A 17,062-nucleotide genomic window follows, 5' to 3' on the forward strand; every position below is an offset into this window, starting at 1 on the left:
CTGAACACACACTCACTGCTCACTGCACTGACACACTGCTGGCCATGCACACACACATTGCTCACTGCACACACACAGACACTGATCACCGCACCCACACACACTGCTCACTGCACCCACACACACTGCTCACTGAACACACACACTGCTCACTGCACCCAAACACGCAGCTCACTGCACCCACACACACAGCTCACTGCACCCACACACACAGCTCACTGCACACACTCACTGCTCACTGCATACACACACTGCTCACTGCACACACACACTGCTCACTGCACCCACACCCACTGCTCACTGCACACACTCACTGCTTACTGCACTCACACACTGCTCACCGCACCCACACACTGCTCACTGCACACACACACTGGTCACTGCACCCACACACTGCTGACCATGCACTCACACACTGCTCACTGTACCCACACACTGCTCACTGCACCACACACACTGCTCACTGCACCACACACACTGCTCACTGCACCCACACACACTGCTCACTGCACCCCCACACACTGCTCACTGCACCCCCACACACTGCTCACTGCACCGACACACTGCTGACCATGCACTCACACACTGCTCACTGTACCCACACACTGCTCACTGCACTCACACACTGCTCACTGCACCCACACACTGCTCACTGCACCACACACACTGCTCACTGCACCCACACACACTGCTCACTGCACCACACACACTGCTCACTGCACCCACACACACTGCTCACTGCACCCACACACACTGCTCACTGCACCACACACACTGCTCACTGCACCCACACACACTGCTCACTGTACACATAGACACTGATCACAGCACACACAAACACATACACTGCTCACTGCACCCACACACACTGCTCACTGCACCCACACACACTGCTCACTGCACCCATATACACTGCTCACTGCACCCATATACACTGCTCACTGTACCCACACCGACCGTGCATACACACACTGCTCACAGCACACACACACACTGCTCAGTGCACTCACACACACTGCTCAGTGCACACACACCCACTGCTGACTGCACACACACACACATTGCTCACCGCACCCACATACACTGCCCACTGCAGCCACACACTGCATCCACACCCACTGCACACAAACACACACACACTGGCCACTGTATGCACACTTACTGCTCACAGCGCACACACACAGCTCACTGCACCCACACACTGCTCAATGCACCCACACACGCTGCTCACTGCACTCACATACTGTTCACTGTACCCACGCCCACTACTCACTGCACCCACACACACTGCTCACAGCGCACACACACCGCTCACTGCACCCCCACACACTGCTCACTGCACCCCCACACACTGCTCACTGCACCCCCACACACTGCTCACTGCACCCCCACACACTGCTCACTGCACCCACACACACTGCTCACAGCACACACACACACACTGCTCACTGCACCCACACACACTGCTCACTGCACCCATACACTGACCGTGCACACACACACTGCTCACTGCACACACACCTATGGCTCACCGCACTCACATACACTGCTCATCGTACCCACACACACTGCTCAGTGCACACACACACTGCTCAGTGCACACACACACTGCTCAGTGCACACACACACTGCTCAGTGCACTCACACACACTGCTCAGTGCACTCACACACACTGCTCAGTGCACACACACACACTGCTCAGTGCACTCACACACACTGCTCAGTGCACTCACACACACTGCTCAGTGCACTCACACACATTGCTCACTGCACACACACACACTGCTGACTGCACACACACCCACTGCTCACTGCACCCACACTCACTGCTCACTGCACCCACACGCACTGCTCACCGCACCCACATACACTGCCCACTGCAGCCACACACTGCACCCATACCCACTGCACACAAACACACACACACTAGCCACTGTATGCACACTTACTGCTCACAGCGCACACACACACTGCTAACTGCACTCACATACTGTTCACTGCACCCACACCCACTGCTCACTGCACAAACAGACCCACTGCTCACTGCACACACAACCACTGCTCACTGAACACACACTCACTGCTCACTGCACTGACACACTGCTGGCCATGCACACACACATTGCTCACTGCACACACACAGACACTGATCACCGCACCCACACACACTGCTCACTGCACCCACACACACTGCTCACTGAACACACACACTGCTCACTGCACCCAAACACACAGCTCACTGCACCCACACACACAGCTCACTGCACTCACACACACAGCTCACTGCACCCACACACACAGCTCACTGCACCCACACACACAGCTCACTGCACCCACACACACAGCTCACTGCACTCACACACACTGCTCACTGCACCCACACACACTGCTCACTGCAGCAACACACTGCTCACTGCACCCACGCTTACTGCTCACTGCACCCACACACACAGCTCACTGCACCCACACCCCTGCTCACTGCACTCACACACACTGCTCACTGCACCCACACACTGCTCACTGCACCCACACACTGCTCACTGCACCCACACCCACTGCTCACTGCACACACTCACTGCTCACTGCACACACACACTGCTCACTGCACACACACACTGCTCACTGCACCCACACCCACTGCTCACTGCACACACTCACTGCTCACTGCACCCACACACACTGCTCACCGCACCCACATACACTGCCCACTGCAGCCACACACTGCACCCATACCCACTGCACACAAACACACACACACTAGCCACTGTATGCACACTTACTGCTCACAGCGCACACACACACTGCTAACTGCACTCACATACTGTTCACTGCACCCACACCCACTGCTCACTGCACAAACAGACCCACTGCTCACTGCACACACAACCACTGCTCACTGAACACACACTCACTGCTCACTGCACTGACACACTGCTGGCCATGCACACACACATTGCTCACTGCACACACACAGACACTGATCACCGCACCCACACACACTGCTCACTGCACCCACACACACTGCTCACTGAACACACACACTGCTCACTGCACCCAAACACGCAGCTCACTGCACCCACACACACAGCTCACTGCACCCACACACACAGCTCACTGCACACACTCACTGCTCACTGCATACACACACTGCTCACTGCACACACACACTGCTCACTGCACCCACACCCACTGCTCACTGCACACACTCACTGCTCACTGCACCCACACACACTGCTCACTGTACCCACACACACTGCTCACTGCACCCACACACACTGCTCACTGCACCCACACACACTGCTCACTGCACTCACACACACTGCTCACTGCACCCACACACACTGCTCACTGCACTCACACACACTGCTCACTGTACCCCCACACACTGCTCACTGTACCCCCACACACTGCTCACTGCACCCCCACACACTGCTCACTGCACCCCCACACACTGCTCACTGCACCCATACACACTGCTCACTGCACACACACACTGCTCACTGCAGCGACACACTACTCACTGCACCCACACACACTGCTCACTGCAGCGACACACTGCCCACTGCAGCCACACACACAGCCGAGTGCACCCACACCCACTGCGCGCACACACATTGCTCGCTGCACACACCCACTGCTCACTGTACACACACACCCACTGCACACAAACCCACTGCTCACTGCACACACACACTGCTTACTGGACCCACACACTGCTCAATGCACCCACATACGCTGCCAGTGCACCCACACACACTGGCCACCGAACCCAAACCCTCTGCGCACACACACACACACACACACACACACACTGGCCACTGCACCCACACATACTGCTCACTGCACCCACACACACAGCTCACTGCACCCACACACACAGCTCACTGCACCCACACACACTGCTCACTGCACCCACACACACTGCTCACTGTACCCACACACTGCTCACTGCACCCACACACACTGCTCACTGCACCCACACACACAGCTCACTGCACCCACACACACAGCTCACTGCACTCACACACACAGCTCACTGCACTCACACACACTGCTCACTGCACACACACACCATTGCTCACTGAACACACACACACTGCTCACTGCAGCGACACACTGTTGGCCATGAACACACACATTGCTCACTGCACACACAGACACTGATCACAGCACACACAGACACAGCTCACTGAACACACACACACTGCTCACTGCACCCAAACACACTGCTCACTGCACACACACCCACTGCTCACTGCACACACACACTGCTCACTGCACCCACACACACTGCTCACTGCACCCACACACTGCTCACTGCACCCACACACTGCTCACTGCACCCACACACTGCTCACTGCACCCACACCCACTGCTTACTGCACACACACACTGCTCACTGCACACACACACTGCTCACTGCACCCACACACTGCTCACTGCACCCACACCCACTGCTCACTGCACACACTCCCTGCACCCACACACACTGCTCCCTGCACTCACACACTGATCACTGCAGACACACACTGCTCACTACACACACACACACACACACACACACACACACTGCTCTCCGCACGCGCACCCACAGCTCACTGCACCCACACACACAGCTCACTGCACTCACACACACAGCTCACTGCACCCACACACACAGCTCACTGCACTCACACACACTGCTCACTGCACCCACACACACTGCTCACTGCACCCACACACACTGCTCACTGCACCCACACACACAGCTCACTGCACACACACACACAGCTCACTGCACTCACACACACTGCTCACTGCACCCACACACTGCTCACTGCACCCACACCCACTGCTCACTGCACACACTCACTGCTCACTGCACACACACTGCTCACTGCACCCACACCCACTGCTCACTGCGCACACTCACTGCTCACTGCACCCACACACACTGCTCACTGTACCCACACACACTGCTCACTGCACCCACACACACTGCTCACTGCACTCACACACACTGCTCACTGCACTCACACACACTGCTCACTGCACCCACACACACTGCTCACTGCACTCACACACACTGCTCACTGCACCCACACACACTGCTCACTGTACCCCCACACACTGCTCACTGTACCCCCACACACTGCTCACTGCACCCCCACACACTGCTCACTGCACCCCCACACACTGCTCACTGCACCCACACACACTGCTCACTGCACCCATACACACTGCAGCGACACACACTGCTCACTGCACCCATACACACTGCTCACTGCACACACACACTGCTCACTGCAGCGACACACTACTCACTGCAGCCACACACACTGCTCACTGCAGCGACACACTGCCCACTGCAGCCACACACACAGCCGAGTGCACCCACACCCACTGCGCGCACACACATTGCTCGCTGCACACACACTGCTCACCCCGCACGCGCATGCGCATACTGCTCACTGCACACACAGACACTGCTCACTGCACACACCCACTGCTCACCGTACACACACACCCACTGCACACAAACCCACTGCTCACTGCACACACACACTGCTTACTGGACCCACACACTGCTCAATGCACCCACATACACTGCCAGTGCACCCACACACACTGGCCACTGAACCCAAACCCTCTGCACACACACACACACACACACACTGGCCACTGCACCCACATACACCTTCCACTGCAGCCACACACATGCCCAGTGTACCCAATGCCCACTGCATCCACATCCACTGCCCACTGCATGTACACACACTGCTCATTGCACACACATGCAGCACCAACTGCACCCACACCCACGGCTCACTGCACCCACATCCACTGCACCCTCACCCACTGCCAAGTGGACACACACCCACTGTTCACTGTACACACACACCTGCGGCTCAGAGCATCCACCCCCATGCTCACTGCACACAAACCCCCTGTTCATTGCACCCCCACACACTGCTCACTGCACCCACACACTGTTCACTGCACCACACCCACTGCTCACTGCACCCACAACCCAGTGCGCACACACACACTGCCCAGTGCACCCACACAACTCCCACTGCACACACACTCACTGCACACACAACCACTACTCCTGCACACACAACGCCACTGCACACACACACTGGCCGCTGCACGCACACACACTGCTCACTGCGCCCATATACACTGCTCACTGCACCCACACACTGACCGTGCACACACACACTGCTCACTGCACACACACCTATGGCTCACCGCACTCACATACACTGCTCATCGCAGCCACACACACTGCCCAGTGCACCCACACCCACTGCACACACACACACTGCTCAGTGCACACACACACATTGCTCAGTGCACTCACACACATTGCTCACTGCACCCACACGCACTGCCCACTGCAGCCACACACTGCACCCACACCCACTGCACACAAACACACACACACTAGCCACTGTATGCACACTTACTGTTCACAGCGCACACACACACTGCACACACAACCACTACTCACTGCACACACAACGCCACTGCACACACATTGGCCGCTGCACGCGCACACACAGCTCACTGCACACACGCACATTGCTCAATGCATCCACACACACTGCTCACCGCACGCACACACTGATCACTGCAGACACACACTGCTCACTGCGCACACACACCCACTGCTCACTACACACACACACACACACTGCTCTCCGCACGCGCACCCACTGCTCACTGCACACCGCACGCGCACACACTGCTCACTGCATGCACATGCACCGTCCACTGCACCTACACACTGCTCAGTGCACACATACACTGCTCACTGCACACACACCCATAGTGCTCATTGCACACATCCACACACACTGCTCACTGCACACACACACACACTCACATACACACACAGCTCACTGCACCTGCTCACTACAGACACACACACAAACACACACACACACATCGCCCAGTGTGCGCACACACTGCTCACTGTACCCACACACACTGGTCACTGCACTGACACATTGCTCATCGCGCACACACACTGCAAACTGCTCACTGCACACACTCACCGTACGCACCACTCACTACACATACACCGCTCAAAGTTTGCGCACAATCCTCTGACAACACACACCAACATAAATGTATACAAATGTCCTTTTGATCTTCAGTGATTCCCAGGGTCCTACCATCCATCATGTATTCCCTTGCCTTGTTTGTCCTTCCCAAGTGCATTACCTCATATTTATCAGAAAGAATTCCAGTTGCCACTGATCAGGCTGCCTGTCCAGCCTGTTCTTAATTTTGAGTGGTGTCAAGCTTTTATCCTCACTATCTTACTCTCCACCTGTTTTTCTGTTGTCTGGAAACTTACTGGTCAACCCTCCTACTTTCTAGTTTAAGTCATCGATATAAACTACAAATAGCTAGGGCCCCAACACTGACCTCTGTGCAACTCTACTGAACATTGACTTCCAATCAGCAAAACACCCACAGCCATCAGCGCCTACTTCCTACACACAGCTAATTGTTGGTCCGATGTGCCAAATTTCCTTGGATCCCAAGGGCTGTTATCTTTGTTATCAATTTCTTGTGTTCGACTTTTTAAAAAGTCTTGCTGAAGTCCAAGTAGACTTCATCAAAAGCATTGCCTTCATCCACATAACTGGTCACTTGTTTGAAAAGTTCAGACACAACCTCCCCTTCAGAACACCATACTGATATTACATAGTTAATCCCTGCCTTTCTAAATGCAGGTTAATTCTGTCCCATAGAATTACATGCACACTTACTCGTATCTGTGCTTATCACACACTGTATACATTGCTCTTTGTACAGACTACATAAGCTGGTTACTGGTATGCAAGTGACTTAAATCTCAGAATGGTTTAGAATTGAAGATTTTCACCTTCTGGTCTGAATAGAAAAGTTTTGATGAGGAAACAATGTGAAGTTTATTTCCTTACTGCCATTATTTACAAATTACATGATTATGACCTACATTATCCCAGAAAACCATTAGAACATACTTAATTTCAAGTGTGTCTCCCACAACCTTCATCTTTACTCAGACTGAGTCCCAGGGACACCATCAATGTGGTTGGTGCTTATTGCATTCACTCAATCAAGTATTAATCCTTACAGGCTTATATATTTCCAGAAACCCAGGAAATAATCTGGGGACCAGAATGGCAGAATTTGAATACAGTAAACAAAGTCTGGAATTAAGAGTCAAATGATGACCATGAAATCATTGTCAATTGTTGGGAAAAAAAAATCTGATTCGATAAGGTCCTTTTGGGAAGGAAAGTACCACTCTTACATCTGACTCCAGATCCAGAGCAATATGGTTGACTCTTTACTGCCCTCTGGGATGGGCAATAAATGCTGGACTAGCCAGCAGCACCCGCATCCCATGAACGAATAAAAAAAACCATATCACCTGAGTGTTTGTATTTGCCATTCTATTATTGTCATAAATTTATTTATATTATAGCATTTACCGTGACCCCATCTCTCTCTGCTGAACCTCCTTTGACTTTACAAATTCACTGATCTCCTGCAATGTTTTCTCTTTAGACATTGAAGAGTGGTAGCTTATTGGGGCAAGGTAGTTTGCTTGACTTGTCTTACTGCTTGTTTGAGGTTGTGGTTCTCTGTTGTACCAGAGGTCTTTCACTGGGCTTCCTGATAATAGCGGATTTTTTTCTCCCCATTATCTTGCATCTTTGCACATTGTTTGTGTCATCTTAGTAATGTCTGCTGCTGAGTTGCTTCAACCATGTCTTTAATTTGTGTTCGTGGAAGTTGACTCTCATCCTCCCTGTATATATGTGGTGAGGTCGGTAGACTTATTACTTAAACATAATGAATATTTTGGGCTTTCTGGTTCTCTTGCAATGACTACATTATATGTGAAACAACTTCCTCAATAGTGATCCCTGGAGGTTCACACTTGTTTGACCTGATGCCCTTTCTTGTTTTGTTGACTATTCTTCTTTGGGAGGTGGAGCTATCAGAATTTTGTTTTACCTTGTTTAGTTCCTAATCACTTCAGCCTCTAATGGCAGAGTTGACTTTGGAATAATTAGTTGTCACAATGCTGTATGACAATCTGATTCACTTTTATTTGCAGATGTTTCTGTGGTCTATCACAGTGCATCTTGTTGCATGGTGGAGACAGTTCGGTTGCAGCCTGTTTGACTTATTCTCAAGTGGTGTCACCACTTCAAGTCTGCACGTTCTTCAGTTTTGTTTCCGGTGGAAAGCATTTCAGCCAAACCACTCCATTGTTTTAATAATGTGGGACCATTTTTGCTATTATTCCAGTGTAGCTAATCTCAGGAGATTCTGTGTTTTTGTTTAGGTTCTACCTTGAGTTTACAAATCCCAGTAAAGTTTTGTACCAGCTTTTCCTTCATCGTTTGTTGTTCAACTCCACATTTTGAATCAGATTGAGGTCAGTGCGTACACTTTCACCCAGGAATGAATGCTATTGGTTGTGGAGAATTTGGGGGCGGCATGGTGGCTCAGTGGTTAGCACTGCTGCCTCATAGTGCCAGGGACCCAGGTTCGATTCCAGCCTCGGGTGGCTGTCTGTGTGGAGTTTGCACGTTCTCCCCGTGTCTGCGTGGGTTTCCTCCAGGTGCTCTGGTTTCCTCCCACAGTCCAAAGACCTGCAGGTCAGGTGAATTGGCCATGCTAAATTGCCCATAGTGTTAGGTGCATTAGTCAGAGGGAAATGGATCTGGGTGGGTTACTCTACTGGGTCAGTGTGGACTGGTTGAGCCGAAGGGCCTGTTTCTAAACTGTAAGGAATCTGATCTTATCTAAGTGCCAACGAACCGTGAAGGTGAATTTCTGTCAGCTTTTCAGCAGTGCTTTGTCAATCAAAGCTGGCTGTATGATAATATTATAACACTTGCTCCCATTTCAATCTTGAAATCCATAAGTTGCCTGTTGAGAGAAATGACCTCATGCTAAAATGTTTGGTTAGGGTCTGTGATTTCCCTGAGGAAAACTTTGTGTTTGTCTTCTATCTGAAGACTGTTCTATTTCATTTATCTCTTTGTGGGAGTAAAGTTCTGCTTTTTTATTTCTGTTTTCTGTGGCTGTGTTAGCTTAGCACATTTCCTGAACGTTCCATTCTGAATCAGCAAATTGTTATGGTGCAGAAGTTGGCCATTTGGTCCGTGTAGGAGAAAGTGAGGACTGCAGATGTTGAAGATCAGAGTGGAGAGAGTGGTGCTGGAAGAGCACAGCAGGTCAGGCAGTATCCGAGGAGCAGGAGAATCGACGTTTTGGGTAAGAGCCCTTTATCAGGAATGAGGCTTGTGAGCCGATTGGGTGGAGAGGTAAATGGGAGGGGAGTGGGGCTGGGGGGGGGGGGGGGGGGGGGCGATAGGTAGACTGAGGTAGGGGAAATGGTGATAGGTCAGAGAGGAGGGTGGAGCAGATAGGTGGGAAGGAAGATGAACAGGTAGGACAGGTTATGAGGGCAGTGTCGAGTTGGAAGGTTGGATCTGGAATAAGGTGGGGGGAGGGGAAATGAGGAAACTGGTGAATTCCATATTGATGCCCTGGGGTTGGAGGGTCCTGAGGCGGAAGACATTTGGTCCACATGCCTGGACTAGCTCATCATTCTCTCGTGCCAATCTCCTGCTTTTGCCTCACATCATTGCACATTACCTCTATTCAAATAACAAGCCAATGACTTCTTGAATGCTTCAATTGATCTGCTTCCACCACCTTTCATGTACTCGCTTGAATATTTTTCTCTGTCACATAATCCTTGCTTCTTTTGCATATCATTATAAATCTATGCCCTCTCATTCTTGTTTGTTTTATGAGCGAGATTGAAAAGCATTCAGTTTTCAAAGCTGGGTATTGTTTACATCAGTGAGGTTTCTTTGCTTCATATCATTGGCAAGAACACTGACCCGCTGGTATGAAAATAAAAATTGCCAGGTCTGGCAACATTTCTTGAGGGAAAACAGTTAATGTTTTGGAACTAGTAACCCTTCTTCCGAACTGATTGTAACTAGGAAAAGGTGGTATATATGCTGAAGACAGAGGGTGGGGAAAGGGTAAACAGGAGGTGGAGCTGGAGCTCAGATTCTGGTGTTTGTCATACCTACTGCTTTGATTTATCTTGTGTGCCTTCTGTGGTTTTGTCCTTGAAGAAAAGGACCACATTTTAACTTCTCTTGGGAATGATCTGTGTTTGAACAGGGACTGATCTGTGGTTCCTTGTGGACTTAAAAGTTTTATGCACTTTCACCCACAATTTGAATGACTTTCTGCAGAGTCAGGTGTTTGGACTGTAATAAATCTGGTGAAGATCCATCAGTAATGCCACCAAAGTCCAGTCTGTTATGAATTCTGACTTTAAGCTCACCATAGCCACACCATAGCCTGTAGAGATCATTACCTCGATGTTGCACTTTTTTATTCAATCTTATGCTTTGCAAAATTTTAATAATTCTCGAGTTGAAATAATTCTCAAAAGCTTTTAGGAGTTTTTGAATTTGTCATATGATTCATTTATCCACTGACAAGCAATAATATTGTCAGTTATATTTCCAACTGTTGACTATTATTTATTTGGCTTCTGATTTACAAGCCAGTTTAGAAGCTGTTCTGTATTTGAGGAAATGTCCACTGCAGGATACCCAATTTTGTGTTCTATTTGACCCAATGGTTTATGAAGCATTCTTCAATGTGGAGAGGTACTGTGAGGTATGTGCAGTTCACTGTTGGCAGCAATCAGTTGTCTCCATTTTGCATGAAATCCACAGCAAGAGTTTGCTCCCTTTTGTTTCCCTGGAGCACCTGAATTCTAATATCTCTTACTTGTAACCTTCTCGAAATAGCTGTTGCCTCACCGCTGGCAGCACAGTGGCTCAGTGGTTAACACTGCTGCCACTGTCTCTGTGGAGTTTGCACATTCTAGTGTTAGCACGGATTTCCTCAAGGTGTTCTGGTTTCCTCCCACAGTGTATGGGTGTATGGTGAGGTGGATTGGCTATGCTAAATTGCCTATAGTGTCCAGGAATGTATAGGCTAGGTGGATTAGACATGGGAAAACGCATGGATAGAGGGATATAGAAAAGGGGCTAGGAGGGATGCTCTTTGGAGGGGTCACTGTGGACTCGAAGGAACAAATGGCCTGCTTCCACAATGTAGGGATTCTATGATTACACATACTGCTCACTGAACAGCCATTCATTATACTGCTTCCTACACAAACTATTGATTATAATGTGCCCTAAATACATTGTTCACTTCTCAAACACTCACTGCACACTTCACTCTGGTCATGCAGCTCACTGTATATCAGACTCAATGCTCATCACACTCACTGTTCATCTCACTCTCTGCTCACCACATTTGCAGCATATCTCAGTCACTGCTGGTTTCATTCAGTGCTTACCTCTCACCATTCACTGTATATCACAATCCCTCCTCACCGCTCTCACTCCTAACTGTACCCACAGCTTACTTCACTCACTGCTGAACTGCTTGGTTTATAGTCACTGATCGTCACACCACACAAACTGCTCATTGTGCCCGCTGCTCACTTCAATCTCTGCTGACCATAATTCTTCTTCACCCCATCAGTGCTTACCTCACCCACTGCTCCCCTTCAGCACTGCTCCTCTTATTGCTCAGCATACTCACTCTCACCTTACACAGTGTTCATCACACTCCATGCTCGCCACAGTCCCTGCTCATCATACTCACCTCACTCGGTGCTCACAGTACTCATTGTGCTACCCACAGTGCTTACCAGACTCATTGTTCAGTTTACTTGTGCTCACCGTACTCAGCACTCACCTCATTCACTGCCCACCACACTCTCAACTTATCTCGTTCCTTGCTTAACATGCTCATCGAACTCACTGCTCATCACAATCGCTGCTCTTCACACTCCCTCTGCTCCTCGTACACACTTGTGACCACACTCACTGCTCACTGCCCTGTTCACCTCATTCCTGCTTACTGCATATACATTCAGTTCATATCACATGGACTGCTCATCCTCCCACTCGCTGCTCCCCATTACGCACCGTTCACTGCTGACCGCACTCACTGCTCACATCACTCCTTTCTCATCACAATCACTGCTCACTGTACCCAATGCTTGCCTCACTCACTGTTCACCATACTCCCTGCTCATCACACTCATTGCTCACCTCGGCCATGGCTTTGTACACTGCTCAATGTACTCACTGCTCACTGTACTCATGCACACTGTTCTTTCTTCACCTCACTCACTGCTTATCACAGTTACTGTTCCCCGTGACACTCATTGGTCACGTCAGACTCACTGTTACTGCTCACCTCATTCTCTGCTCACCTTGCTTGCTGCTCACCTCCATCCCTACTCCACGTGCACATCTCAGACACTGTCCACTGTACTCCCTGCTCAGCATAGTCCATGTTCACTTCACTTGTTGCTCACCCTACAGTGAGCAGTACAGTGCTCACTTCACACAACGGTAAACACATGCTTTTTGCTTATCTTTAACAATTTAATCACTGTTCATCACTCTTGCTGTTAAGCTCACTGCTCAATTCACTCTGTGCTCACCTCACTCACTATGTACCATACCCACTGCTCATCTTATTCATTGTTCACCTTAGTCACTGCTTACCACACGAACTTCTCTACATTCACTATTCACTTCACACATTGCTCACGACATTCACTGACTGCTCTGCTGCTCACTGCACACATACTGCTCACTTTATTCGCTGTCACAGTATTATGTATGGACTATAAATATTTCAATTTGCATATTCTGGACACTGCTTTCCTAGCTATAAATTCTGTTTCTCTATTTACAATTGAACATCATGCCCTAACCTAATGCATCTCAGTCATCGGTGTGTAGTTTCGATGTTTTATTTAAATTCACAATTGTTGTGTAAAATGCAACTGATAACAATGTTTTGTTTAAAAAAGCTTATAACAGTGATGCTATTTTTTATCCTGTTTCACTCTATACAGCATCAGAAGTTTAAAGAAAGATGGTGTATTCTGGTGATATATTATTTGGGGCCAGTCTATACAGAAAGCAGTCTATAGGTTGTCTATGGACAGTGTATTAGAGCAAATAGTTTCTCGATGTTTATGTCTGCTGTGTTGCAGACTCTACATTATTGCTTTGTCAACATTTTTTTGTGAAATCATCTTTGTAAATGTGATTTCATGAAAATAATTGTGTGATCCTTTTTTAAATCCAAATTTTGTATTTAATCATGAGCAACTGCATTGTCTATTTGTATATAGAGTATAGCAATGCATGGAGGTGCATTTCATTAAATGCTGTCTGAATGTTTCATCCTGCTTTGTTGAAAGTACTGCTGCCACTAAAAGGTTTATACTATTAAAGTCCACCATTTCCTTCTGTGTTGCCTCCTTTACTGGGTCACTTTGTACTTGCCTACACTCTCGTCCCAAGAGGAACGTTGCCCCTCATCTTAATTGTTGAATCATATAGTGCAGAAGAGGCCCTTCAGCACCAACACATGAAAAACATCTGATCTTTACCTCAATCCCAATTACCAGTGCTTGGCCTTGAGTGTTTTGATATGTCAAATGTTCATCCAAGTACTTTTTAAAGGATGTGAGGCAACTCGCCTCTACCACCCTCCCTCTGGGTAAAAACATTTTTCCTTGTATCACCCCTGAACCTCCTGCCCCTCACCTTGAACCCATGTCCCCACATGACTTCAATGATGGGGAGCAGTTGCTCCTTATTCATTCTGTCCATACCCGTTATAATCTTCTGCACCTCAATGAGATCACTAGTCAGTCTTCTCTGCTCCAACAAAAACAACCCAAGTCTATCCAACCTTGCCTCAGAACTTACATTTCCCTTCTCAGGCAATACTCTGGTGAATCTCCTCTGTACCCCCTACAGTGCAATCACACCCTTACACTAGAACTGCACATCATACAGTAACTGGAGCCTCACTAAAGTTCTATTCAACTCCAACATGATTTCCCTGCTTTTGTAATCTGCCTTGATTGACAAAGTGTCCGATATGCCTTTTCCACCACCATACTGACTTGGCCTTCTGAGATCATGGAGAAACATGCCAAGGTTCCTTTGTTCCATAGAACTTTCTAGTGTCATGCCAATCTTGAATTGGACACAGTCATTGCAACAACATTTTGTTTGTGGACCCCTGGATATAATATTCTGTTCATATATTTCTCATGGCTGCACCCATCTCCTGTCTTAGTCTGTGCAGCTGTTGCACAGTTCTCTTGCAAGCTGTTTCATTCTTTCTCCCACTGGTCCTACCTCCTTACTTCCTGCAACAACCTCCCCTGGTAGTGTCATGATCCTTCTTGTAAATAATGCTTACAGAGTCAATCCAGTCATTCTGCTGATCTTACTCTATGTCCCACCAAGATGCTGAGTGGTAGAACATTTTCCGTGTCCTGAATGGCTTCAGCTAAAACCTTTTTACTGTTCCATTCAACCATGCCTGAATTCTGCAGATGATACTCAATGTGGGACTTCTGCTTTATATACAGCCATTTACAAACCTCCTTGATTGCTCTTGCTGTAAGTTGAGTTTCCCCATCTGAATCTGTCTGGAATAGTACTTTCCACTAGGAAATGGCCTCCTCCAACATTGTTCAAGCAACAGATGTGGCTGAACCATCTCAAATGAGAAACACTTCTACCCATCTCTTAAGTTGATCAGTGATGACTAGACAATACTGTTTACTCTTATTCTGTGAAGAGGAGGGCTGCTTGTGAAGTCTATCTGTATCTGCTCCCATTGGTTACTAAATGTCTCTATGTGACTTTGCCGGATTTACCTCCTTCATGCCCCGTTGTTGCTATGGCCACCTCTGACCAGTTGTTGCAGCCTCCTCAGTTACTGTATCCACCTATTGATTACCCAAATCAATGGCATGCAGCACCTTTTGGTGTGCTTTTGATTTTTATTACTGCTGTCTCCAGTTTATTATGCAGCTTCCACTGAATCCTTGATTTTCATCATTTTTTTCATATCCTTATTCGTTATTTCATTCAGTTAAAGTCCTCTTATGACACAAGTGCAATATGTATTGCATGTGATAATCTATGCCTTTCATTTATATTTATTTTGAGGTTCACTTCTGTCTCATGCTTAAATACGTCATAAAAATCAGATGAACATAATTCTCACTTTTTTTGTCTGATGGATTTGAAGGCAGTTTCTTTGAGGAGTATGTGTCAATGCTCATCATTTGAAATGTGGTTTATTGATTTGAGGGACATGGGTATCCTCCCTGCTCAGTCCCAATGTTTTGAGTGGTGGCCAATTCTAGTTCTCGTAAAACTTCTTAATCATGTGGGCTTCGCTTGTGACCAATGTAAGGACTTACATTAATCAGACACTTTCATAGTGCAGGATACATTCATAGTTCACTGTCATGATCACAGGTGGTCTAAAAGGCCTAGTGGCATGATCATTAAACTACTTATCTATGTCTTTGGATGATTTTCCAGGGATCTGGGTTCGAATCCTATCACGGCAGATGGTAGTATTTTAATTCAATCCAAATCTGGAATTAAGAGTCTATTCATGATCAGCGTTGATTGTCAGAAAAATCCATCTTCTTCACTAACATCCTCAGTAAAGGAATCTACCATTTTTACCTGGTCTAACTTACATGTGACACCAGACTCCAGAATTGTGGTTGACTCTTAACTGCCTTCTGGGCAATTATGGATGTGCAAAGAAATGTAGGCCTTACCAGCAATGCCCAAATCCCATAAATGAATTTAAAAAACACATCTCCAGACAAAGCTGTGAATTAATTTGCTTTATGTGTACTTTTTTTGAAATTCCCTATTTAACTACTTCCAAAAGTGGATTGTTCACTTTTATTGGTGCTTTCCCTGTCACTATCCAAATAAAATATTCTTAAAACAAAAATCAAATATTCCTATTTATCCACAAACCCTGACTGAAATGTTTTACAGTTGGGTCTCTTGGGTTTCCAAAAATAAAAAGTAACTTGCGAAATTTCTTCAGACATTTCACTTTAAAAAATATTACAAATTTACAGTAAAAT

At 48.1% G+C, this 17,062-nt stretch overlaps 1 protein-coding gene across 1 annotated transcript in view; it reads left to right on the forward strand.

Annotated features, from left to right (window-relative positions):
* LOC140483948 (nuclear receptor subfamily 2 group C member 2-like) overlaps nucleotides 1-14,387 on the forward strand; it is a 226,292-nt gene extending 211,905 nt beyond the window's left edge. The window contains exon 17 of the mRNA XM_072582812.1: nucleotides 13,988-14,387. The gene's annotated coding sequence lies outside the window, so the exon portion shown is untranslated. The remainder of the gene's footprint in view (nucleotides 1-13,987) is intronic.
* The last annotated feature ends 2,675 nt before the right edge of the window (nucleotides 14,388-17,062 follow it).

Source organism: Chiloscyllium punctatum, chromosome 12, assembly GCF_047496795.1.
Source record: "Chiloscyllium punctatum isolate Juve2018m chromosome 12, sChiPun1.3, whole genome shotgun sequence".
Classification (NCBI taxonomy): domain Eukaryota; kingdom Metazoa; phylum Chordata; class Chondrichthyes; order Orectolobiformes; family Hemiscylliidae; genus Chiloscyllium; species Chiloscyllium punctatum.